The following is a 26,549-nucleotide window of genomic DNA, read 5'->3' as shown; positions in this document are numbered from 1 at the left end:
TTCTGGGCCTAGATAGCCTGCATCTGTCTTGGGCCCAGAAACTGAGCTTGACAGTCTCCTCCTGCCTGTCCTACAAGACTAGTTTACTCCTTAGAGAACATGATGGCAAGAAATACAACATCTGGGTCACTCTAGTTAGGACTAGTCATTAAGGCTTCTGTGATCACAGTGAGACAAAGATGCCTCTCCTTCACTAGCTGTTTCTGTTTGATAGTGTTGGATATACAGAGCACTGTGGAGCACAACAATGTGTTAGCACTCACAAAGCTGCTTTCTCTGGTTTTTGGAGATGGATCCCTGAATTCTCCCGCAGCAGAGAGGAGTTCGTCACTACCATAGCACTGGTTCACTTCTGCATGCTGCTACATCAGGGCCAACGATGTGTCTGTCTTTCAGCCCCTCTGGAAGCCCTGCTCTGAAGAGATGACAGAGTAGGACTTAAATATACAGTAGTGTCCCAGTTTCCAAATAAGTGAACTCTTTCTACAAACCTAGTGTTCAGGAGAGGCAATGCAGGTAGTTTGTCCTTCCTTCCAAGGATTCAAATGTGCATCTTGGCCTGGGCATAAAGAGCTAGAGAGCCATTTAGCACTCACATAACCCAGGACACAGTGGCAACAGTTCACAGGGGTTAGGAGCTGCTGTCATAACAGTCTCCATAGCAGTGAAAGAACTAGTCAGACAGAACATGTCCAAGCTTCTCCTCATGTCATTACATTGGTATTTAATGGTGATTCACTATTAAGTGATGGCAGCTGTGTTAATGCCTGTGGCCTCTATCACCCACCAGCACAAACATTTTTTACCATGGTTATCTTGAAAATAATGCATAAAATACCTGAGCTCTGTCTAGAGCAGCTACTGAATCCTTACAGGCTTCTGCTGAGAAAAGCACACTAAGTTTCCCTGGTTTGATATACTGTTCCTATCAAATGGAAATAATATTGCTGATTTGTCTCCTCAGTAGTTCTTTAATATTTGAGAAGGCTCTCTCAGGGTTCACTTGTGCAAGTTCTGCAAGGCAGGCAAGCAAAAGCAGCGGTGCTTATACCCATGCTGATAGTTTGTTAAAACGTATACCTTATTGGAAGGTAACATCTCAGGGCATATGCTCAGGAAGTGCTTGTTGTTGCTCTCCTCTGTTCCCTTTCACATTCCTTGCTCATTCCAGCTTATCACACTTCATCTAGTCAGTTCTGGAGCATGGATACCAGGTCTCTCTCATTTGTTATGAAAACTCATTTCAGAAACTGCTCAGCCGGGCCAAAAATAACAGTAATGCCTGAGTGTCTTTCGCCAGTGAAGAACACTGCATGGAGCATTGCTGAATGTGTGACACCCACGCAGCATCACCTCACTAATAAATCCCAGGAGGTCCTGAACTGCTGCAGCCCCACATGTAAAATCTTTGAGGCCCTCAGTCAAGCTTTATAGTATGTCCCAAGGCACACTGCAGCCCCCACTCCCATTCCTCCTCTGAGCCAGCTAGGCTGGTAGCTGGGACTTTATGTCTTAAAATTCACATTACCACAGTGCCTGAATATCCATAAGCATGTTTCTTCAAAGTCGATCCTCTCCCAGCGGTATGGGATTGTATCTCCTTCATCGCCCTTTGGATATCAGGACTCGAGGCACAAGAGTTAAGTGTCTGGCATGGTGTCGCCTGGTGGTCTGGTGGTGAGGCTCTGCCTCCTTTTCTTCCTTTTTCAACACACAGCACAGATCCTCTGCTTTGCTATTCTAATTCAGTATGGACTGTAATTGTACTCAGAGCTGTCAGTGACCTATTCTTTACCTTTTCCAGTGAAAAGCCTTTACAGCAAGAAACAAACAAAAAAGAATTTGGATGGGGATGGGTGTGGAAAGCACATCAGGAAAAAGCACAACTTAAAAATATGAAAATATTGTTTTGCTGGAAACCTGAACTTCAGCTTGTTTTTGACAATAAAAATGTCAATTTTTAAAGTAAAATATACCATTTTCAATGTAAAATCAAACAGTTTTCCGCTCTCATTCTTACCAATGTGTTGTATGGAAAACTCTATGTTTTTGTTTTCCTCAGCTGTTATTAAACACTTTGTCTTCAAAACTTTGCAAGGAAAAAAAAATGCTTACCTCAACCCCATCTAACCAGGGCTGCTATAATACAGTATCAGCTGGCTTTTTCGATTTGTGTGTTTACAGCACTGAGACTATTATGTATAACAGTCTTAATTCCCAAAGGGAACTGCTAGGTATTTTTACAATATAACATAATAAATAAAAATTCTAGACATTTCAAAATGCAAGTGAGCATGCACGTTAAGGAAACTCCACATGAGGCGCAGAATACAAAATACCGCATCCTATTGCTGTGAGGCTCTTTAACGAGCTTCACACAAGAGCTCATGTTCAAAGCAGGAGGCTTAATCGAGATGTATGGTGGTGGGGAGGAAAGGGGGAGGAATTAATGGCTGATCAGGAGCGAGGACAGGACCCGGCTGCTTTGGGAAAACAGCCTGTCCGGTTGCACATGTGCAACTGTGGGGAACTCTGCATGCCCTCAGATGGAGAAGGGGCTGCCAGAGGGCACTCTGCACCCTCTACAGCCGAGCGTGCTTCTGGGTCCAGTGCGGCACGATGCAAATCAGAGCAGAGGCCACCTCGGGTACTGGCTGAGAGGTCTGCGGCTGGGGACTCCGCGGCGGCCCGCAGATGGCAGCAGCTTCCCCCAAAGGAGCTGGGAGCCTGCAGCCCAGCCTCCCCGAGGCCTCCTTCGGCAGCAGCGCTGCAGGAGCCCCCGGGGCCTGCCTGGAAACCCTGCTCCAGTTTTGAGGCTGGGAACAGAGATACTCTGTCCTTAAGGTCACAACAAAGAAAGCAGTCTTCGCAGAGAAAGAAAAACTGTAGCCTGTACCACAGAGTGGGTAGGAGAGTAATCCTTCACGGCAGCTCTAACAAAAAATCAATATGTTGCGCATCTTTGGTCTGCATTTTATAGAGCCACATGTGCAGTCACGGAAATTGCTCCTTGCTTTTGCAAAAGCAACACCACCACGCACGGGTGTTTGGGATTGTACAGAGACAATATGCAGCATGCAGGACAACTGCACTCGCTGTTTCAGTGTGTGCACAAGGACGGTAGATAAGTAGCAAACACACACTGGGAGAATTATTGACCTGCAGAGAAGTGGCTAGGACTTCTTCTGTGGCATTCAGCATGTCACAGTTTCAGAGTGGGCCTGATTCTGTCTCATAAACTGGTTACTCCTACTTCCCTTAACATGATGCAACCCTAAGGAGATCCTCAGTGCTAGTGAGAACTGCACCGACCTTTAACGAAGAACCAGCTGAAGGGTTCGGGCCTAATCATACTCATTGTAGCTTCTGTGATAGTTATCTTAAAGCCTTTCACAAGTATAGCTGATTTAAATTCTTCCTAACTCCATTTTCTTCATGTCCCTTAGTGGCTGTGAGAGCATCCCAAATTAACTAGCCTGTTGAGAACAGGAGATGTAAGAAGTTAGACACAACTGAAAGAAGAAGAATCTATGCCAACAGAGCTTCCCATCAAGGTCTGTCTCCTGGTATCGTGTGATTATGAAAGTCTCAGCTTATATTCAAAAAAGAAAGAAGAAAGACAAAATTCTGTCCCTATGAATCACAGAGGAAAAGAGATTAAAAAAAAATCTCAAATCATATGATAATGAAATGGAATAGCCAGATTAATCTAGGACATGTTACTCCAGCTGATGACCTGCCCCAAAACCTTCCAAGAACCACTTAATCATCCTGTTTGTCTTCTCTTTCTTGTATTTCTTGCATTATCCCCCAGAAGATTACAAAAAGTAGTGAGCTGTCAAGAGAAAATGTGAGGAGGATACTGAGAGGCCATTAAAGAAAAGAAGAAAAAAAAAAAGAAAAAAGAAAGGAAAGGAAAGGAAAGGAAAGGAAAGGAAAGGAAAGGAAAGGAAAGGAAAGGAAAGGAAAGGAAAGGAAAGGAAAGGAAAGGAAAGGAAAGGAAAGGAAAGGAAAGGAAAAGAAAAAAGAAAAGAAAAGAAAAGAAAAGAAAAGAAAAGAAAAGAAAAGAAAAGAAAAGAAAAGAAAAGAAAAGAAAAGAAAAGAAAAGAAAAGAAAAGAAAAGGAAAAGAAAAGAAAAGAAAAGAAAAGAAAAGAAAAAAGAAAAAAGAAAAAAGAAAGAAAAGAAAAGAAAAAAGGAAGAGAAGAGAAGAGAAGAGAAGAGAAGAGAAGAGAAGAGAAGAGAAGAGAAGAGAAGAGAAGAGAAAAAAGAAAAGAAAAGGAGCCTTGGTGTTTAAGTTTCTGTTTTGGATATGATAATTCAAGATCTTTCACCATCCAGGAGGATTATGTCTTTTCCTCAGACAAATAAGAAAACCTCCAACTTACAGACTGATAGAGTAGCTTGAGCAACACAGATGGTGTTCACTGCCATAGCAGTTAATAATATGCTGTCAAGCCTAAAAACAGTAAACAGCTTCAGCATCAAGGCCAGCAGGATTTCTTCTAAACCTCTGAATGCAAAACAAAGTATGTCAGGACAAGTGTCCTGGTTTCTGTTACAAGGCTGTTTCCCAGCTGCCTGGTGGGGCAGCCCCTCCTCCCATGATTCACATGCAGTGAGGATGAGACCCCTTTCAGAGGTTTAGTGCTACTGGGCCTTTCTGGAAACATGAATGTGAAGAAGCTTATTATCCTAGATCAGGAAAATCATCCCTCCTTCCCTCCAGAGCACAGAAAGCCTTCAAGTCACAGATTAATACCATGGCCCAGGGCAACACGAGGAAGTCTTCCACATTCAGCTGGTTCAAGTGAGACCTGTCTGTTCTCATTGCTCATCAGCAGCAGCATGAGGCCTGCATCGAAATCTAGAAGTGACTCCTTAGTCAGGTGAAGAGCAAGCCAACAAGCCTTGAAGAAGTACCAAACAGAAAGAAAAGCTGACACTGGTCTTCTCATTTTGACCAATGACAAGAACCAGTTCTTACACTCCTAAGTCTCAGTGGAGACATGCTCTTTGCCACGTTCAGCTGTTCCTGGACTGTGCAGAATCAAGAGGTGAGTTTGAAGGGAGTGACCGTTCAAGGGGAGGATAATTGCATTATTTTTGTTTGTCTTCTGGTAATCATGAACACATATCTTAACCTTTGCCTGTTTTACCAGTGTAGGTTTATCCTTCTCCAGCTGTTATGTTTTGGCGGGTGAAGAGAGATTACTGTGGGGAGTCGCTTTCTGTCCACCTTTGGTGACCTGTGCAGCAGTGAGGCCCATGAAACTGGTAAGTGATTACAGAGAAGCATTAGCCAGCCAGCAAGACTGAGAAGCTCTGCTTTAGACTAAAAGCTTTTCAGGGCAGCAAGAGTCTCTCTGCCTAACTGTGAAGGACTCAGCATGGCAATCCCTTGATACTGTTTGGAGCATGCAGGTAATGCAGCCCTAAAGAACGAGAATGGATTAAACAAGCGGACCCCCCCGCCGCCGCCGATCTGCCAGGCGAGAAGAGCCTGTGCACAGAGCAGCTCTCCCTGAGGGCAGAGAGGCATGCACGGTTCAATAGGTCCAGCCACAAATATATCCGAAGAAGGAAGGGCCCTTGCTTATCAGAAGCAGCAGATCGTGGGCTGCTCTTAGCGCTGACGTTCACAGCGCGGACCCAGCCCCAGTGTCGGTGTTAGGAGCTGCCTTCCCTGAAAATCCACAGGGGCTTTGCGTGGAGAACTACAGCAGCCTTCAGCACAGGCCTGTTTATTAAAATCCAATGGACTTTAATGTTCCCTGTCTCTTTACTTTCCTTAAATGCACTTTCTTTCTGCTGCTATTCTGTTTGAAGTATTTTGCTATTAATTACTATTCAGCCCATAACAAAATAGAGAAGCGGTACTTGGGGTATATAATTAAAAGAAAAGCAAAAACAAAATTATTAAAATGGGCAAGTCAAACAGCAGCATTTAATAATCACAGGGAAATAAGCTCCCTACTTTCTTTGATGCAGATTTAAGTAGAAAATACTTCAAATATAAGAGGGTTTAACATTTTTCGCTACTCAGTGATGGAACTTACACAGTCTCCTTGTATACACAAATCTGGTTTTCCTCTTTTGTTTCTCCGGTTACCGTAGTCTGAGTTAGCATCCTGATTAATGCAGTAGTCCATAGGAAAATCATGTCAGCCATAATCAAAGCACCTTGAGTATCTATCCTCTTTACAATTTCACAAATGACATAATTACATTTGATTTCTCTTTTTTTCTCCTTTTTTTCTTTTTGTTTGGGGGGGAGGGTGGTGCTTGTTCATGTGATAGCAATGCCCAGGGCTGGGCCCTGCTCTCCACTCACTTTTTGATGATCCATGAGGGAGGGCTGAAAGGACTGGGCCTGTTTACTGTGCACATGAGGAGATAAGGGGAGGCATTAAATCAGCTTTAAAACACTCAGAAATTTGCAGTGTGGTACAAGAGGAATAAACCACTCCCCATGCTGCACCAAAATAGAAATAATGAGTATCAACTGCACCAAGAGACATTTAAGGATGATGCAGATGCAAGGAGAAACAAGGAAAGGAAAAAGGCAGTTAAGCAGAGTTTTTTTTTTTTTAAAGGAGATTGTGGTAGGCGGTGAGGAGCAGTACAGAGAAACGTGTTAGGAGTGATAATGATTTATGGAGTCTGCCGTGGGGCAGGGAGATGGACAAGAGACTTCTGGAAGTCCTCCCCTGGTACATTTTTATGTGCTAGTTAAGGTTGGCTTTTTGGAGTGCTTGTCTGCCTGATTGGTATGACTGCAGCGGGGCTTACCCTGAACGAATACTTCAAAATGCTCATCAAAGAAGGAACTTCACTCCTCCCTAAAGCCAGTTTTGATTCCAGTGGATGGCTTTGGGAGTAACAGAGAGGAGAACTAAACCTTAGGTCCTAGAAGAATGATTGCACCTGAATTTTTTAGAATAGGATTATCTGTTCTGTGGGCACATGGTTTAAGGCATTTCTGTAATACCACAGAGGAGAACACTTTTCAAGCACTGCAAAAGGGAAATGCAGAAACCCAAGCGTTTGAAGTGGCTTTAAGCTGTTGAGCTATAACTGGTTATCTGCCCCATGATCAGATGGCATGAGGGAAGTGAAGGCAAGGTCAGGAAGCCACCTCTGGCCAGACCTCAGTTCCCTGGGCACCTGGAGTGAGGAGCCCTCACCAGATTTCACCCTAGAGCCTGAATACAAGACCTTTCTTCCTTTTTGGCAATGGCTGAGGTCACATGAATGAACTCAAAAGGTCCATATAAACACTTTATTTGAGGAGGCCTGAGCCGAGAGGCTGGACTTGGCAGGCAGCAAGCGCTTGCCACTGTCTGTGTCCCTCTGGGATGTGTTAGCATTGTGGGACAGTGGAGAACCACCATTTCTCTGCATCAGCCATAGTGGGAGATACACAACATCTGTCCACTGGCAGCATCTGGAGTACCAGAAGTATGCTGCAAGCCAGCTCTCCAGAGAAGTAACAGGGGAGAAGGGGAAGGAAGTGGAAAGAAGGGAAGGGAAGGACTAATGGGAGGTCTTTTTGCCTCTCCTACTGCAAACTCTCCTGTTTTAATGTTACAATGAATGACCTCCCTGCCTGTATTCAATTTCATTACAATAGTCACTCATATGAAAAGAAGAAACTTGGAATTTCATTTATATAGTGCTCCATGGGGCATGGATCAATCCTTTCAAAAACCAGTATTTTTCACATGATCAGTCATGTGAAATGATTGGGAATGGAATATATATTAAAAGGTTAAAATTCCTAAGATTTATGTGCTTGGCAGACAATTTAGATAAAAGTAAATTCTCCCACCAAAAAGTCTTTTCCCAAACTTTTACAGTCTACAGAACAACAGAAGTGTGTGGAGGGGAAAGTGGTGTAGGCTCAGCAGGGATCTTCCAGCTGGAAGCCAGGATCTTCCACCCAAACAGCATGGAGCTGGCATAAGTGTTTTGCATTTCAGGTTGAAATGCTCAAGTGACTGCATAATTCCTGGGACTGAAGCTACACTACCAATGCCAAGGGCTACAAGAGCTCTGGTAACTTGTCACATGGAAACAATATTGAAGCAAGGGGACAGGGATTAAAACCAAGTAATCCAGAGATTCCAGCACCTGAATCATTAGTTTCACATCTGGGCTTGCGTTACAGTTTTGTAAATTCAAGACAGCAGACTTTGGCCCAGATGGTTCTCCTCCCAGCCCCATGCCTGTATGGAGAATAAAAGGCTCAGAGACTAAGACTGTCCTGTTTTTCACATGAGACATGGCTCTGGACAGTCCAAGGAAGCCAGATTGTGGATCCAAGATCTGCTTGGTGGTGTGGTTGGGGTTGAGCTGGGAGAGTCCAGGGGTGGCAAAGGCAAAGGCCTAGGGCCAGAGCCAGGTGGGAAGGCACACAGGACATCAGCTCCGGGGACAAATCTAAGAGACAGCCCTGAACTTTTTTCACTTCTTAATTAGAGAGAGAGGTTGAGAAAAATGCTGGAAGAAAGTCCCTCTTGTGCAAAATTTCCTGCTACTGCTTCTCCTCCTGGGGTAAGACATGATCCTGCTCTGAGCTAATCTCAGCTACACAGATTGAAGAGGAAAGCACAGACAAGACAGCTTTTAAACTGGCCAAAGTAAAAAAACTGGTGGGGTTCAGTAAGTGCCTTCTAATTTTGGTCCTTTTGAAGAGTGAATCCAAAGGATGTAAAGGGGGATTTTCAAATGCCATGAGTTTCAGCCTAACTTTGCTCACATTGAAGTCAGCAGGAATTTTACTATTGATTAACAATGGGAATTGAATGAAGTCAAGGCTGAGCCTTTCTGCAAACCCCACCTTTACAGAGCAGTATTGTTCCTCCCCCCTAGCGCTGAGCAGAGAGGCATGTTTCGTATAATAAGCGAGAAAGCCTGCATTTAAAGTCAACCAAAGGGGGAAAAATGCCGGAAATCTGATTGTCATACTCAGAAATGCCAGGGTGTAATAGCAGAACAGGAGACTGCACTTAAGAAGGGATGAAAAGATAAACTGGGTGAAGGTAGAGCTCACATAGATTCTCATAAAAAAAGAAAGAAGGAAAGAAAGAGGGAGCAAGCAAGCGCTGGGAACAAAAGGCCAGACTGCCTTCCATGAGCTCACACAAATCCTGCTGAACTCAGTGAGGGGCAGATCTGGGAAGGGTGGGAACACTTGCCTTTTCTTTTGTTTATCGTATGAGGATGCTGTATTTATAAAACTAGCAGGGATTCATAGCTGGGCTGCATAAATGTGGGAGCACCAAATAATTGCTCTATGCTGAAAGCAAAAAAAAATGAAACCCTAAAAGTGCCGATTACCAAACCAAATTGATGACATTAAGAAGGTCAAATTATATATACACTGAAGAAAATAAATACTGGCACTTTCTGACCTAATATCTATTACTGCAAGGCATCTACAGCCACAGAACTATGGGTCATTACTCCAATACTAATACTGAGCAATAATTACAAGTGAAAAACTCCAGAGAAGCAAACAAATGGCTTGTCTCTTTCTTTTATATTTGTAGTGGTGAATAGACCTCTAGTGGCAACAGTAGAAATATCCTATGAAGTATAAATAAGTTATCTAGGTAAGCAAATGTGCCGTAAATAATAACTTCTGAACAAAATTGACAGTGAGGTACAAATACATTGAGTAATCATCTTTTGCATGTGAATAGCAATGTCATATTTAGGTCTACACTCTATGAATTGTCAACAGTGGTGTTTGCATTTTTACTATAATAAGTAACAGTGTCAGTGGTGAGAAACAGTGGAAAGTTTCCTTCTCCTGTTGACTTTGATTCTGCCTCTCAAGCAATCCCAAAGAAAAGCTCATGCATAGGGCTCTCAGAACAGTAGTAGGTTGGTTTCTTGAGCAGAGACTTTTAACTGCATTTCTCTAACTTTCTGGTTAATGGTCCTGGAGCAGGGTAAGGGGAACTTTGATTCTTGTGACTTTGTGGAAAATGTTACAAAAAGAGTTTTGGGCCACTGGAAAACAGTCAAAGCCGATCCTCCAGCTCATACTTCAGAAGGTCACTGGCAGGGTTTCTCGAGTCTTTCTGCTGACTATTTTTTTACTAAATCTTTGAATGTGAAAGGTTTTGTCTCTGGCTTTGACCTATGTGTTGATTTCTCCATCTGTAGAAACAGGGAAGGGCCAGTCAGTGCTTTTCTGTTTCCTATTTATCTCTTAAATCCTTCACTTAGTCCAGAAATGCTTATTGGTCACTCAGCATCGCCAATAGCCTTCTTTGGTGACCTGCTACTCTGATTTATGACTAGAGTTGTTATGTGTCTCCTCAGGTTTTTCCTCCAGATTTTTTCCTCACATTTTCGGTTCTGACATTTGAGCATCAGGTACTATCCAAAGCCACAAAAAATGGACTCCTGCCTGAACTAAGACATCTTTGTGCTACCAAAGTAGTGAAAAGCAGTCACCAAATAACAAAAGAGAAAGCTCAGATTATGCTCACTAGTTTATTAATTGAGATGCTGTGAGGGGTCTTATTACAGCACAAACAGGTCTTGAAGAAACTATAATGAACCCAGCTCTACACAATACCCATGTGGCCCCAAGGCAGGATAGGTATTCCTCCTGATTTTCATTTTTCTGTGGAGGTGGGAATGGGAAATGCTAATATTCCCTTTTTTAGGTGGAGATCTGCAACACCAGAGGACTAAAGAGTTTAACGTGGCACATCTATGGGTGGAGCAGGGAGCTGAACAAGGTGCCTGGTTTGCATGCCAGGGCACACAGTCTGCCTGTCCTCTCTAAGAAACATACTTGTTGGAGCTGGAGAGGCACCTTTGCCTACATTAGGACTGCACAGTGCATCCACCCTGCCTCAAGCAAAAGGCTGCTTAGCAGAACATGCGTCTGTTTGCATGCTCTGTAGATGCCAGTGTCTTCCTGCACCACTCCTTTCAGTTGGACTCTGGCAATGGCATATCTGTCCATGCTGGATACAGTGCATTAGCTGGATCTCATCTGGCATAGAAGCCAGTGCTAAAGTAGGGAAAGTATTTGGCTCTCTGGATGCTATCATGGATGCTATCATTTCAGTCCACCTGGCTGCAGGCATAAAGAATCCAGACTTTCAGTTTAGACAGTCCTGTTGTGTTTGCAAGGAGGAAAGACTAAAAATCTGTCTCCTAACTTTTTCCTCGCAGGAAAATAAATCCAGATGGTCTAATTTGACTGTTTAATATATATTTTTTTTTTTATCTTTTTCTTTTATTTTTTTTCTCCCTGGAACTTAATATCCTTGGAACTTGTCATCCTTGTTGGTATCCTCTCCCAGGCACCACTCTGGTGGTAGTCTGCAGTACTGAACAGTGTATCCCATCTCAAGTCCAACAGATGCCGTAACACATGCAAAAACAGGCTTGTATCCTCTCTAAGCTGTCTTTCCCTTTCCTGACTGCTTTTTATGATTCTAGGGGCACAGTGAGGTGGAAACAGGCCATGGCCACTTTTCTGGGGACTCCTTGGGGGCCAAGAGGTCTCTTCAGACACAGAATAGTCTCTGTGCTGCTCATCATGCGTCCACCAGCAGCACCAGGGCACGGTACGGACAGGGCTGCACTTGAAGAGCCTGCATCACCATCTCCCAGCTTAGGGGAAGGTCTAGCCAACACCGTCTAATGCGCTTTCTCAGCTAATGAGAGTTTCAACCTTTTTACCATAAGCATCCTGTCAGCCTTTGGCTGAGCACAGTGTGTGGAGAGTTGCTCTGTTAGTAGCACTTCCTCCTTCTCTCAGGTTTGGTTAAATGTTTCTATCAAGAGCTTTACCCCTACTGCTTAACCTAAACAAGCTTTTTTTTTTGAATCTGGATATTTGTGCTTTATCGTTGGCCTCTAGTTTTGTTTTCCCATTCAAACTGTTGCAGTTATAACAAGTCTCTCTCTTCTCTTTCTCTGGATAATTTGATTATCTGCTGGTGGATTACTGAAAGAGAAACAATAGTATATTCAGGCTTAAGTCTAGATAAAGTTCACTCTTTGGCCTCAGGGGAGCCATATTATGTGCATGGCTGTGCTAGCCAAAGAACTGCTACACTCTGAAGGTCATGGTTCTTCATTTTATTCCTAACCACATCACTATTGATTAATCAATGAAGTAACATAGCCTGGATGGTCCTTAAAACAAGAACAGAGCCTTCTTGTGCTTGGCCCTGTACAAAATGTTCTCCTTCAGGGAGATTTTCCCTGGAAACAGAGAGGTGGATGAACGTTTCCCAGGCTGGATTTCAAGCTGAGAACAATTCATAAGGTCACATACAAAATCAGATCTGCATCCAAGCACAGGTGTCCTGGTGCAGAGCTTGTGACTGCCAGCCTCTCTGTTTGGGAAACAGAGAAAATATATCAGCCTAGATAAAAGAAAGAGAAGAGTGAGAATAAGATTTTTCCAACATCTTTCTGTAGGTTTCTCCATGAATAAGCCTCTTAACAGAATAAGTCTTCCAGGAGTCAGTTCTCACCTTGCTCACCCTGATGCAAATCAGGAATGCCATAATGCTGTGGGAGACCATGGAGTTACACTTTGGGAGCCTTAAGGTGATTAAAGGTTTCTTGTCCATGAAGATTACTGAGACATTTGTTTATTCACCTAACAGCATGCTATAACATAAAATGATATAAAATTGTTGTCCTCATCCAGACTTGCCAAACACATCAAAGAGCAGGGGCCGAGCAAAGAGTCCCCCTTGGCCTTGGAGAAGGCCCTTCCTCTGGCAGGGTGAGAAGCAGCTAGAGGAAGGTCTGGAGAAGCTCACATGGCTACTACTCTCACTTTGCAGGGGGGATTGTTTTGACTAGGTTCAAGGATGTGATGCAGACTGAATGCTCATTTTTGCCCTGGCGTGGTTAATATTAGTCGATACATTCAAGCTGGGTAGAGCTCTTTCCTCCCAGCCTACCACTGAAAATGCAAAAATCAGTCAACCAAAACTTTTAAGAAACTCATATCTATAGCTTATCTATATTGTGTAACTGTGTCTGTTTGGCTTCTCTCAACCATGCATATTAGCTCATGCTGAAATACACATAGAGAACCTGGAGATTTCAATAGTACCTAACTAACTTAGGAGGACAAATGTTTTTAAAAACTTCACTTAAATATGCACTTAGCAGAATAAATGTTATTTGTAAACTTTATATGGCCCTTTACATTTCAAAAATTTCATTGTAATAAAATCAGAAAAATAATCCCCCCTTTCATCATGTGCTATTTGTCCTGTAGAATATCTCCTACACATGCCTGTAGTGCAAGTCAAACATCATTGCAGGGCTGATGATATCAGGAACATCTCCATTTATATTTCCAGTACTCAGATCAGACTCCTGAGATCCCTTCAGATTTCCAGGTCCTTCAGAGATGTTATAAATAAATAAGTAAAGGAATTACCAAAATACTCTCAGGAAACACTCCTTTTGGAGTCTGTTTGCTGATAAAAGTTTACCAAACCATCTAGTGTTAATAAGCTATTGAATTCCGCGTTGGCACTGTAACAGTAATTAAAATATCACCAATGGGAATCTGGCCCTGTGTGAACAAGTGCTTGTATGACAATTAATACAGTAGTGAGGTTTCCTCATAGAAACAATTAAGATATAATTGGATGAGTTGATCCAGAAAGCATATGATTTATTTATAAGGAGGTGGAGGGGGAAGAAGGCAACTACTTTCAACATGGCACAAATTAGAGCACAGTAACAGACTACATTATTACACTCTAATTAATTGAACGGTTTAACATCTATTTTTAATTTGCTTTTTATCACAGGGAGAAAATCATGTAATCATATGATTTCACAGCTTCATTTTCACCTCTAGCTCCTGGTACAGCCAGATGATGCCACCCTCAAACTGATGCTTGCCTTTGTTATGTGAAGCACTGTCACCACCACTTCCCTTCTCCATGTATGTTCATTCACACGGGGCTGGTTTCTCCTCCCACTGAAATGAACTAATGCAAAGTAAAGCCCATCACATGAAAACAGGAGTATGGTTCAGCAGCATGCAAGAAGGCTCAGGCTGTTGGAGGTAGATTGAAAGGTACTTCCAGGAGTAGCCAGCTGCTGGGTTATGCACCAAACCTTCAACTCTGCCAAGAGTTGTATCCAGAAAAATTGGAAGGTAGCCTGGGGATTAACTTGTTTTCCTACAAGAGATCTCCCTTTGTCTCCTTTGCTATGCCACCAACATCCCCTTTGAGCAAGGATCAGATGTTCTGGTTACCTAAGACTCTGCTGAGAATTCATCTCTATGTTGATGGACGTAAGGTGAGGTGACCGTGTTAGACTATTAGACATCTAAAGTTAGGTTAGCATCTGTTTCATCTAGGTCCATCATGTGGTTTTCTTAAACATAAAATATAAGGAAAAGCATTTCCCTCCTTTCCAACAGTTTCTGAGATAAAAAAAAAAAATGCAAGAAAGCTTGTAATATGCACAGACCCTTTGCAGGGACTGTAAAGAGACTAGTAAGCAGACAGGTAACATCTGCAGGTAAAATATCTCAATTAATTTGCTTGAAGATTAACTATATCCTGAAAAGATGAGCAGGTATAATGAAACCATTTTCAATTTCAATGCTAAGAGGTGAAACTATGCAGAGATAGGCCTAAAACCCTTCTGTAAGGTACCAAGCCTTGGAAAACATGACCTACCAAACTTCTTCCCAACTCTGTTTCCTTTGATTCTGTTGTTCCCTGTTTAAGGCATCTGTTACATACTTGCTGTATTTTGCTGGAAGCACTAAAGATTTGAGCTTTGTCCTCTTGAGATCAAGAATACTCTATTCTTTTAGGTTGGTGAATGAGCAAAACTGAGCAACCATCATTAATATGATAAGAGCATTCCTACTCCTGAAAGAAAATAAACAATTAAACAACACCTCCACACATCCCACAATAAATAAGGGCCTGAGATTTAAGGATTACATTCACTGAGAAAGATTAGATGAACTCACAATACCTAGATGAATCTTTAAGTTCATGCTATGCAGAAAGTAACACTGGATTTGAAGGATTTCTCTTGTTTGCTCTCCTCCCCACAAGAAGAGAAGTCCTTTGAAATGAATCAGCGAGGTGCAGATCACTGTTGTGGACCAGGTCAGTTGAAAACTGGTGACTTCCACTCCAATCAATATGGACTAGTTTGTGTCAACAGCGCACAGGGTTGAAACTACTGAAAAAGACAAGCCAAATTCACACTACACAAGTTTTGGCTTTAGTCTCCTCTGAACTCCTGTTTCGATAAGTTACATTGTCTTGAGGCAATATATATATATTTTTTATCCTTTTACAGTTCAGAATGCACCGAGTAATTATATACAGCTTATCAAGATGGTGTTTTTATAGTGTGACATCAGGAATATGCATTACCATGCAGTGAAAGACCTGGAGACACTGTGAGTACAGTTCACTTCCAGACTGCTTGTCTGAAGGGAACAGTCACTGATGACCTCCTCCAAGAGGGCCCAGAAGCTGTTACTGTGCATGCATGTACAGTGGCCAGTCTGGAGCCAGGTCCTGAGGTGGGAGGGGAATTGAAGTAAATTAGCAGCATCAACACTCAAATACCAAGTCTACAAAGGAAATACAGACGTCTTTATTAGGGTTAGCAAAACCAAGTGAAGACTAGGGTTGGAGTTAAAGTAGCAGTTGGGCTTTCTGCCCCTGTAAGCTCAGGCTGAAATACACAGCTCAGCTTATTTTTGCAAAAGAGGGGTGATAAGTGGAGAGGTAAGTAGCTTTTCACTGCTTTCTTCAGCTCAGTATCAGCAGGGCAACCAGAGGCTTCAAAAGTAGTGCATTTTGTCATTGGGCATTTAGTCCACTCCCCTTTGAATCCACAGCAACTTTCCTACTGAATGTAAAACTTACTGACTTAGCCTAAAGAGCAGCCTAAGGAAAACTTTGTGTTACTGTAAACAAAAGACTACAGAAAATCCTATTTGTCCTTCATGTATTTGCACTGGGTAGGATGGTTATAAAGAGAGCTATGCTGGCCCCAGGAGCCTTACCCAAGGGACAACACTGGCTCCAGCTTCCACGCAGCTTTCCAGCCTTGTTTTAAACTTTGGAAAACTTTCATGCATGCTTTCAGAGGAGCATGGAGAAGACAAATTCCAGGCTACAAAGAAAGTGGTATTCTTCAAGCTGACATTCAGTTGAACAATTGAACCTTTCCAAGTTGTACTTCACTGAGTCAGTATCCTATAGGAAAGCAGTGTTTAGTTACTGTTGCAGCAGAAGAGTCATTTATTTCTATAGTGAAATATATGCTTCATAGCTGAACCAACAACATAGTTTCAAATTGACATGGCAAACTGGATCATATTCTATAAATTGGGGTACTCTGTTTTAAAAGTGTGGTAAAATATAGATAGAACTGTGTAGGAAGTTTGAAACTTGAATAAACTGGTTCAAGTCCTAAAAAAGTTTAAGGCTTCTTTGTATATAATAGAGCATCAGCTAAAAGAATCAGTAATAAATAGGTGTGTCAGGCCATATCTTTGGCTGGTAGAACATGCAGACACATCCATTATCACCTTTTCTCTTTTTATTTGAGCCCTTCCACCTCTGGCTGTTGCAATAAGAACTGATTCAAGAATCAAAGGAATTCATAAGAGCAGTGGGGAGCATAAATGTCTGTATTATGCAGATGAAATACTCATGCTAAAAGATAATTTGGGCAGTCTGTATAATTATTGGTGAACATTATAAGTTTTGGACCACTATCAAGTAGTAAAAGAAAATGAAGAGCTGATGCTTTTACAGTTTTGTCCCTTTACAAAGCTGAGTGAGTCACTGTACTTTGGCAGTCTGTGAAAGTTACATTCCTGGTTGTATTGCTCAGTGGGGAAAGGATTCCTAAATGTCTTTAGTAAGTTTGGTGGGACCCAAAGCCAGCTTGAAATATCAGCTATAAACCTGGTCTATGGCTAAACTCTGCCTCCTTTCACTGCATAAATCTCTGTTCCTATGATCCATGCCAGAAATTGGCACTACAGTGCATGAGGCAAAACTGAGGTATCTTTGCTTGCTTCCTTTTAGGGAGAAGTTATTCAGTGGAACAGATATTATCCTCCCATAATAAAATACCTATTTGTAACAACGCTCAGATAAGGATTGTGTTCAATATTTTACTATTTTTTTATTAGTAGTTCAGCAGAGGTACTAGAAAGTACTAGAAATTACTATTTGTAGATAGTAATTGATCTTGAAAAATGGAAAAGCAATCTGGAAGAAGACCAAAAAAAAAGTAACTGAATTGTCTTTAAAAGCTAATGAAGAAAATGAAGCAGGAATAATCAACAGTACAGGACAAAAACTTCTGAGGATTACCTAGTCACAAACTAAATGCAATGCAGAAACAACATACCTTAAGAAGCAGGCAATATATTCTGTGATGCAGGAACACAACTGTCATGTTTAGGGCATCTGAAGCCATCCTTCCACTTCCTCACACTGGCAAGGCTTTACTCTGAGAAATTTTGGGGCACCAAAGTTCAATAAAAAGTGCAGAGGAGAGCAGCAACATGACTGGAAGGCTATAGATCATGGTCCACAAGGAAAGACTAAAGTTATTACAGGTTTTTCAGGTCAGAGGAGAGTGAAGGGGGTGTGAGAACAGTCTTCAGCTAGGTCCAAGGCTGCTGTCAGGAGGAATGGAATGATTTACTTTCCATTTCCATTTTGAGACAGAAAATCTTGCTGCAAATTGAAGCAAAATGTCTGTAGATCAGGCATCAGGAAATAAACAGGAATAACTAAGCCTTAGAGGCTGAGTTATCAGGGAGGGAACAGGACCTCTATCTCTAGAGAGGTCTGAAAAGAGGTTAGACAAACATCTGTCATGGATAACTTGGGTAATGTTGAACCAGCCTTGAAGCACAGCCAAGGAGCAGGTACCTCTTCCAGACCTATAGTCTGTGATTTTGTATTTGCAGGTTAACATTTTAAACAAACCACCTACCTTAGAAGATAATTTTATTTTTCACTGTATGAATAGCCTATTGATTTTCAGACTCACTTCTTCCATTTTTCTCAGGTTTGTTTGTCAATTTCACGTTGCAGCCAACCTGCAAGCAAAGCTTTGCAGCAGTCTCATCACTGCATATGTATTCTACCTGCTTCTTGTTTTGAGACTGAACCACTGGAGATGGTGGCCTCAGAAGAGGGGAAATACAGCCCACAAAGTGGAACACCCTGACACCTCAAGGGTCAATCACTCCATGACATTGTTTCTGCTTAATGAATTGCTCAGGGTCATCTTAACCCATAGCAAAACTGAAAGTAAAATGTGTGAGAGAAAATGTCCATCCTGAGGAGTCTGAACTGACTTGTGTCCCCTCACAAGCCTAAGAGTCCTCAGCCATAAGTCACCACCGCTGAGCTGACAAGGAAAACCTCCTAAAGCTGTGGTTCATCATGTGCCTGAACCTCATATATCCTGACATTACCTCTCCAATTCCGTTTACTCATACACAGCATGAACAGCCTGGACCAGCTGGGTTTATTAAATCACATCTTTCACTACCCTTCTCTGCTGGAGGTCTGTGTAGAGGCAGAGTTCAAAATTTCACTTTTTTGGGGGTGGTGCTGAGGTTCTAATTGATGACCCTTTATTCCTTTTCCTAAATATCCTCAAACACTTCAACTCCTACACCTGATTTTTGTGCAGCTACTAATTAGGAGTGCCCAACCCATCAATTGTGGGCTTGTCTGCCAGCTCCAGGGAAATCAGCATTAAATCAGCAGTTTAAAGCCCAGTAGATTGTATTCTTGCAATGGATCATTTCCTCTGTGCTTGGAGTTCAAACACATGATCATATGAGCTAATTTAGATAAGAAGGAACTTTACAGCTGGGCAGTGTGATAAGGGGATCTAGAAACCAGTGCTGAGGGGAAGAGAACTGAGTCAGAAAAAGGAAGTAGTGGGAGTATTTTAAGTCAGCTTGAATGCGGACCCCTGTTCACCACGAAAAACAAAACAAAACAAAACAAAACAAAACAAAGCAGCAGCCAGAAATGCACAAAAAATATGGTTGTCCTCAAAGCTGATACTCACAATTATAATTCCTTAAGGAACAAGAGAGAGGGATGAATACTTTGTGTGGAAGGATGGAAGATCATCATCTGATCCAAAGTCATTGCTGTTAATGGAAGGACACCTATCAATATCTATAGCCTTAATATTTTTGAGAGCTTGATCTGATCTGTGGCAATTGTATGGTAGGAAAACTTCTGTTCCATCCATCAGTCTGAGTGGATAAGGGCCCACATCCTTCTGTGCTGTCCAAAAGTGGTGTAGCTCATGATCATCTGTGCAGATATGTTTTCCCTAACACAAAGCTTAGCTGCCTGCCAGCAAAGTTTCCTCACTCTAATCTTGGCCTGGAGATGGGAGAAACATTCCCAATGGTGTTGCTATGGCACTTGGATCAAAACGAGTGTTACTGGGGAAGGGGGAGGAAGAAACAAATAGCTTTTCTTCAAAAAACAATGTTAGTAGGAAAATGGATGTTTCACCATAGACAACAACCCGCTCCTTTACACTCAAATACATCGTTTCTCATAGCAAATAATTGTCATGCTTCCACCAACTTGATTATTATTGCAATTAGCCAGAACTCCCCTAAAATTTATTATGAATTTCAAAACTTTGAATTTCTTCCTACACTGCATAAAATATTTTCACTATTTCTTTCTTTCTTTGGCAGTAGCACCTAGTAACCTCAATCATTTTCGCAGATGTGTACTAACATATAGATTCATTTACACTTTTCTGCAGGTTCAACTGATAAGTTCTCCTTTAACTTTTGGGAGTTATTTGCATAGCTGGCTAGTGTTAACTATGTTACCTGCCTTTCAGACACCCCTGTCTCAGCGAGATCTTTCAGCAAGCCTGTTGAAGTATACACAAGCCAAAACTTGGTAAAATCCATCTTCAAACTGTCTTACTCCCAAAACACCCCCAGGTAGTTTTTCCTTGCCTTTGAGATGCCCCTTTTTCAAAACTGGAAATACCAAAGCAGCTCAGAAGCTCCTAATGCTTTTTAAGTGCTTGCTAGACAGTATGTCATTTATATTCTCCTCACTTTTAGAAATCCTTCTCAGAGCTTTGTTTACTTTTCCACTGCTGCCAAACATTGTCCAGATGGTCTTAATGTCACATCACTGTGGGTCTTTGTCCTTCCTTCTAAGCTAATGTCTTTAGGATTATTTCTGGCCCCTTGCTTCATTTCCTCTCCGTTCTGTACATCAAACTGGGTGAGTTACATTCATCTGTCCAGGAAACCTCATCTATTACCCAAATCCTTCTGAAATGAAAGGCGGAGAGGAGCATTCATCTTCAGATGACACTTTTTGCATCCAAAGTGGCTCACCAAGGGTTTAGATACTTAACATCAACTACAGTTACTCCACAAAGATGGGAGGCTGCCTTGGAGTGTGCAACAGCACAAATGGCACCTCTGAGAATATGCTTTGAAGAGAAAGCATATTGCCAGGACACTACAGTTGTCACCTGGTGCTGTGTTTTCTAACAGGACCAGGAGATCCAATTCTCACCTACACACTCATGCGAGTGGTCCCCAGGTATGTCAACAGGAAACAAAATACAAATAGCCAACTGCAAAAATTCAGCTGAGATTGCTCCCCATGCAGAGTAGGTAAAGCGAGATAAACAAAATCTTTGGATTTTAAATTCAGATAAGTGGACACTTTTCTCTAGCATGTTCCTTATCTACATAATCCTTAAAAAACATATATTCTTCAGTTCCCTCCTTCTTCATTTCTCTCCTGTATCAGAAGGAACTATTCTCCATAAATATATACCCTTTCTAACTCTCTCTCTCTTAATCCTCTCTTTCCATCTCCATTTTTAGGCACCTCCCTGAGAAAAGAAAATGTTTAGGCATTTTGCTACTTCTTTCCAAATACTATGATATAATTTTTCCAAGTCTAGTACTTTCATTATTATCTTGAATTTTGATGTTTCCTTATCTGCTCAGACTAAAAACCAAATCCTGTCTCAATCTCAAATTCACCCGAAAAAGACAGCTTATTCTCTAGAATGCTACCATCAATATCTGCAAACACAGAAGTGAAGAAATTACTTAATTCTCAAAGAATAGCCACCTTTCCATCTCCACTCTGCACAAGAAACACTGATGAGTGTTGAAAACAAGGCGATGTGTGATGACATCAATTTTCTGCCCTTAGCATAACCACCATCAGTTGTGAAGGAAATTGAAAAGATTTCTGCTTAAGAAAAAAATGTTAATGAAGTACAAAGGTAGATAGGTCTCATAACAATTTGCTAACAGATTTTGAGTAACCTCCAACCTCTTATAACCAGCAAATTTACTCTGGCATCAGATAACCACCTCAGTGTCATACCCAGCCTAACACAATTAAGGAAGCTGAAAGAATGTGGTAAGAAGAGCAGCTCAATAGCACTGGCTCAGGAATCTCTGCCATCATATTCAATTGCCATCAGGCATTGTAAATCATGGAGCCAAACTCTCACCTTGGTTACCCGGTAATATAGATAAAATCTCATCTAATTCCAGAGAAATTACTTGGACTGTTCCCAAAAAGAAAACTTGTTTTTTTTTTCTTTCACCCTGTTTCAGAGTCGGAAAACCAATCAGAAGCTCTGGAAAACTTTCATGAGGGAACAGTTCGTGCGCTTACCAGCTAAAAGCGAACAGCCAACAGTTCTGCAGTCAGCACGTTGACAAGGTACCTAGATGGTAAAGATCTCAAGCCCTGAATACAGATTAATTCTCATAAAAAGAAAGTTTTTTCCCTTCAATCAAAAAATAAAATCTACTTCCCAGAAACCCCAGCCTGACCTGATTTTTTTTTGAAAGCACCCAGTTCCCCCAAATCAAAGGCACCTTCATTCATTCAGTAGCTCTGAAAATCAGGACATATCTTGGGCTTTTCTTATTTTTGAGTGTAATGTAACCCAGCAAATACAAACCAGAAGACCTCTCTCAGCTTGCCTAATAATCTCCTGAGAGTCATCCCGTATGTTCTAACACAATGCTGTCAATCAGGTGATAGGATCAAATAGCCTCTAGGTTAAAAAACAAACAATGGGAAAAACAATGATTTCAGGTTTGGCATCCTGGGAAGTAGAAGGTCAGGTTGTACCTTGTTTTCATACATACACAACAGGAGCTTAGCTGTATTGTTCATGATGTTCCTCCCCTAGGTGAGTCACACAGAAAATTTTCCATAGGGGTTTACTGGACCTGCATTAAAATAGAGAACTATTATTACAACATTTAAATTAAAAGAAACATGCAAAAATATTGAAAATATTTGGGAATATCTTTCCAATTCCAGCTTGAGTAGTTTTTGAGTAAGGAGGCAGCACAGAATCATAGACTCATGATGCTGGAAACCAAAATCCTCAATCCTCTGGACACAGCAAATAGCCTTGGACTAGTCACTCAGTGTCTCTGTAGTATAGTTTCCCTTTCCAGAAAATGGAAACAACGATCTTGACATCTTTGGTAAAACCCTCAATATCCAGAAATTGTACCATGTTGTAACTGGTACCTGGAGTACCTGGGAGCCCAAGGGCCTGGACCTTGTCACCCTAAATGCTGTGCTAAGCCTGAAAATAGGCCCAGCTGCAGAAAGTATCGATTGCAATGCAAATGTTTAAGAAGAGAAAGGCACAGAAAGATGAGTAAGAGTATAGAAACAACAAATCATTGGTCATCACAATAACCAGTGATCTCAGCATCACAAATCTAACTGCTATTGGCCTGAATGCATATCTGATGAATATTCCAAATCAAAAACACTTATGAACAGTTACCCCCTCCCTCATTTCCCCTTTCTGTTATTTTTTTTTTTCCTCACTGGCTTTTACAATTACATTTTTCTCCACCTGTCAGAAAGCTGCAGCAGATGCAGCAGAACAGGGATCCTCTTTGTTTATTGAGCTACTTTGGTAAAGAAGTTACAAGGAGTTACAAAACTATTTCACTGTTTTTTTTTTTCTCCCCTAGGCACTACAGAGGTGATGTCCCTGAGACAATATGATCTGGGCTGTGGATCATCATCCAGTTGTTTTCTGAGCTCCCATCACCACCTTGTAAAGTCATCGCTTCTGTTGCCTTACAAGGGAGGATGAACACATCTCATGTGGTTTCTGCACTTGAGGTAGAGCACACAAGTCTGACAGGTGAGAAATAAGGGGTATTTTGTTGCATATTCAAGCACATAGGGTAAGAAGGTCTAGCTGAGCATGCAGCTCCATGATGCACTTCTCCAAGCACTTCTCAGCACAGAGCTGTACTTCACAAGGGCAAGGTTGATCCTCAGTGAGGCACATCTCTTTGTCAAGAAGTGCGTATTTCTTGTTTCCATATGAGCTACAAACCAGAACACAATGCAGATACTGCCTTTATCCTACCACGCGTCGAACACTGTGTCAAGTAACACTCAACCTCAGAAGGCAACATTCAGATGCAGCTGAGGCCAGGCTACTACATCCCACTTCACATACAGCTCTGTTACATGAGACCTCCTCCCCTTCCCCCACCCGGCATGACTTCAGTGGTATTTTATACTTTTGAGATGATGTGTGCAGCAGGGCCCTAAAACAGGCTCGATTTTTGCATTCAAAATCCTAGGAGCAACAGTTCATAGAACATCACCAATTTATGAGCCACAATTTGCTTTACTGCAGCCACCACTAGAAACATTAAAGAGCTAGATACAGCTAGCTATTTATAGAGAGACATCTGAGCACCTTACAAGTCACTGCAAAAGCTCAGAGATGACTCATTCTGTCACTGGAACCAAAGGATGGAATTTCAAAGTACCTGACCATGCAAATCTGCACTGCTCCATACTCTGCAGAGCAACAAAGGGGAGCTTGTGGCTTTGGCTTGAATCTTGGGGGGCACGAAGGGAAGTAAATCCATCAGAGTCAATAGCAATATGCTGATTTATGCCAGAGGAAGAGTCAATCTCTTGAGGAACTTCACAAAAGCTTTAGTCACACATTCCAATTCCTCAGGAAATTTCTTTTGCAGAGACACTGCAAAATGTGTATGCATATGTGAAGTTCTTGTCAGTTCTTTGTAGAGAACCTTTTTTTGGAGGGGGGAGGCTTTTCTTTTTTCTTCTCTTTTTTTCCTCCTACTACTGAGTGAGAATTAGCAGCTTCTTCTAGACTGCTAACAGTCTTAAATAGGCCTATCTTACAGATATGCAAACACTAACTCTTCCTCCACCCCTCTAATTCCACACTCTAATTTCCCCATTTTTCTATGTTTATGTCCTTTGCTAAACTGTCCTTTTTCTGGGTACTCACTCTCCACATATCCTCTGTTTTCTCCTGCACTATGCACCTTCCTATCCTTGTGTCCCATACCACCTTCTCATTCTCCATCCCTGTGAGACAGCACTAGTCCAGGCAGTGCTTTAGGCCCTGCAGAGCATGAAGGGGCACAAAAACTTAATGCAACAGCTGCCCACAGGAATAGATGACCAGAAGTTAGCAGCTCTGTAGTCACTGCCCCTAGATGGAAAAATCATTCAGGAGGTATCCTTCTATTACCTCAAATTTTTAAGCCATTGCATTTTTTTTTCACTTCTTGAAATATGCTTTTAAGAATATTCAGGGGTTTATTGCATTTATTGCATCTTCTTGCAGGAAACCCATTGTCTTCTCTTTATGCACCCATCTGAAAGGCTACAGGAGGTAAAAGCTGACCAGGGTGGATAAGGAAGGAGCTCCTGAGCCAAGTTTTGAGTTTTTTTGAAGGCTGCTTCATTAGGAAGAATAGGCCACAGACATGGAGTTCAGCAGGACAGGTGTTGTTGTGAGGGAGCATTACAGTTCTGTGGACTGTGTGATTGTGAGCCTTTCCTAAACTAAGAAAACCTGAGTGTAATGAGGAAAAAAAAAAAAAAAAAAAAAAGCATTCACCACGTGGCAAAACAGTCCACTGAGAGCTGAATACTCTGTTTATTGTCTTTGCTAATATCTGCATTGCTGCACCAAGTTTGCTGGAGCTGTGCAAGTATTAGCAAGGCACAGAGAAAAGAAAAGTTTCAGGTTATCTGGCCAGAGCTACTGGTGGGAGACATAGGGAAAGGAGACATTTTTAGATTTATTAAGACACGGTCTAGCACCCTAACATGATGATATTTTCAGCAGGACAATGTAAAGTGCATGCGCTTCATCAGGATCCACTGTTCATGTTTATTTGAATCCCTCTCAGGCTTCAGAAGGCAAGAAAGCAAGTCTAGTGAGGTCATGGAAAAACACCAGGGAAATGTTGGCTGACATGCTCTGCCTTTCCTCTGTCTGTGCTGTTTCTGTAATCCTGACCTCATCTTTTTCTCTGGTGTCCAACCTGGATCCAGAGGTGGTAACAAAAGCTTGTCATCTCAGTTGCTTGCCACTTTACCAAACCTCGGAGAAGTTGTCAGCATGAAGGCAATGACTCTCAGCCTCCTCTTTCATTGTAAGAGATATGTAATCTATCTTTAAAATCCCTTTCTCCCTGCCCCTCCACTTCATTTCCACAGAAGCGAGAGAATAATTTTAATCTATCCTGTTCACTCTGCTTCCTCTAATCATCTCCACCTCTTGCATTAGTTTAAACAGAAATTGGAGAATGTGGGTTCTTACCACACGGTATCCATTTCACTTTAATTAATTCTCTGGCTCTGAAAAGGTGTCAGATGTCTCCTGCAAAGAGACAGTCAGATTTGTGGGACTTGGTGAAATAGGAATGTGCAAAAACAAGAAGGGTGGCTCAGTACAGAGCAGGAGAGAATATTGTCCCCACCGTACGGATTGAAAGAGGAGCTCCTGGTTGCTCAGGCAGGTAGATTTCAGGCTACAAACAGTGGTAGCAGAAGGGTGAGTTTCTGGTCATGTTTTCCACAAGAGTCCAGGCAAGACTAATCCCCATGGAGGGGAGTGGAGGCCTCCAGGGCTGTGCCAGAATGAGTGATGGGAAGTAGAAACTAGAACTTCTGGCCAAACCGAGCGCCGGTGGCAAAGTCCCTGGGAAAGAGAGCAGCACCAGCTCAGCAGCAGGTCTGAACAGCCATGCTCCTGAGCCAGACCTGGCTGCCAGGAGTGGTTTAGACCCGTGTGGCTGGTTTTCAGTCAGCAGGTGACAATTCCCACACACTGGTGCAGGGATGCAGAAGGACTCATTCCCCTCTGCCTCAGGATGGAGCGTCGACCTCTGACTCACCCCTTTGCCGTGAACCACGTCACGCCCAAACTTGAGAGGAAAACATTGTGTTTCAAACAAAATTAAAATCTTCCCTTTCAAATTGAACTTTTGGCAGCATATTATCTCTAAGCAGCAATAAAAGCCCATCCCTTTCAAGACTTCAAACAATTGAAATTAATTGTTATGATTCGCAAGGAGATTCCAGCCAGAGCAATGCGCTTGCATGGCAGGTTTTGTATTTGTTGAATCAACACCTCCCCAGTAGAAAATCTT

The 26,549-nt window shown here is 42.0% G+C and overlaps 1 long non-coding RNA gene across 2 annotated transcripts; it reads left to right on the top strand.

Annotated features, from left to right (window-relative positions):
- Positions 1-4,237: 4,237 nt before the first annotated feature.
- On the top strand, positions 4,238-23,248 carry LOC134153676 (uncharacterized). Of its 2 annotated transcripts, none has more exons than XR_009961199.1 (4): positions 4,238-5,055; positions 5,166-5,275; positions 21,684-21,792; positions 23,079-23,248. It is a non-coding gene; the product is annotated as an uncharacterized LOC134153676 (long non-coding RNA). The 2 variants fall into 2 exon arrangements; XR_009961198.1 differs by having other exon boundaries at positions 5,161-5,275.
- The last annotated feature ends 3,301 nt before the right edge of the window (positions 23,249-26,549 follow it).

This window comes from Rhea pennata, chromosome Z (genome assembly GCF_028389875.1).
Source record: "Rhea pennata isolate bPtePen1 chromosome Z, bPtePen1.pri, whole genome shotgun sequence".
Classification (NCBI taxonomy): Eukaryota; Metazoa; Chordata; class Aves; order Rheiformes; family Rheidae; genus Rhea; species Rhea pennata.
Note: the sequence above shows the minus strand (reverse complement) of the source record. Positions and strands in the feature narration are given on the sequence as shown.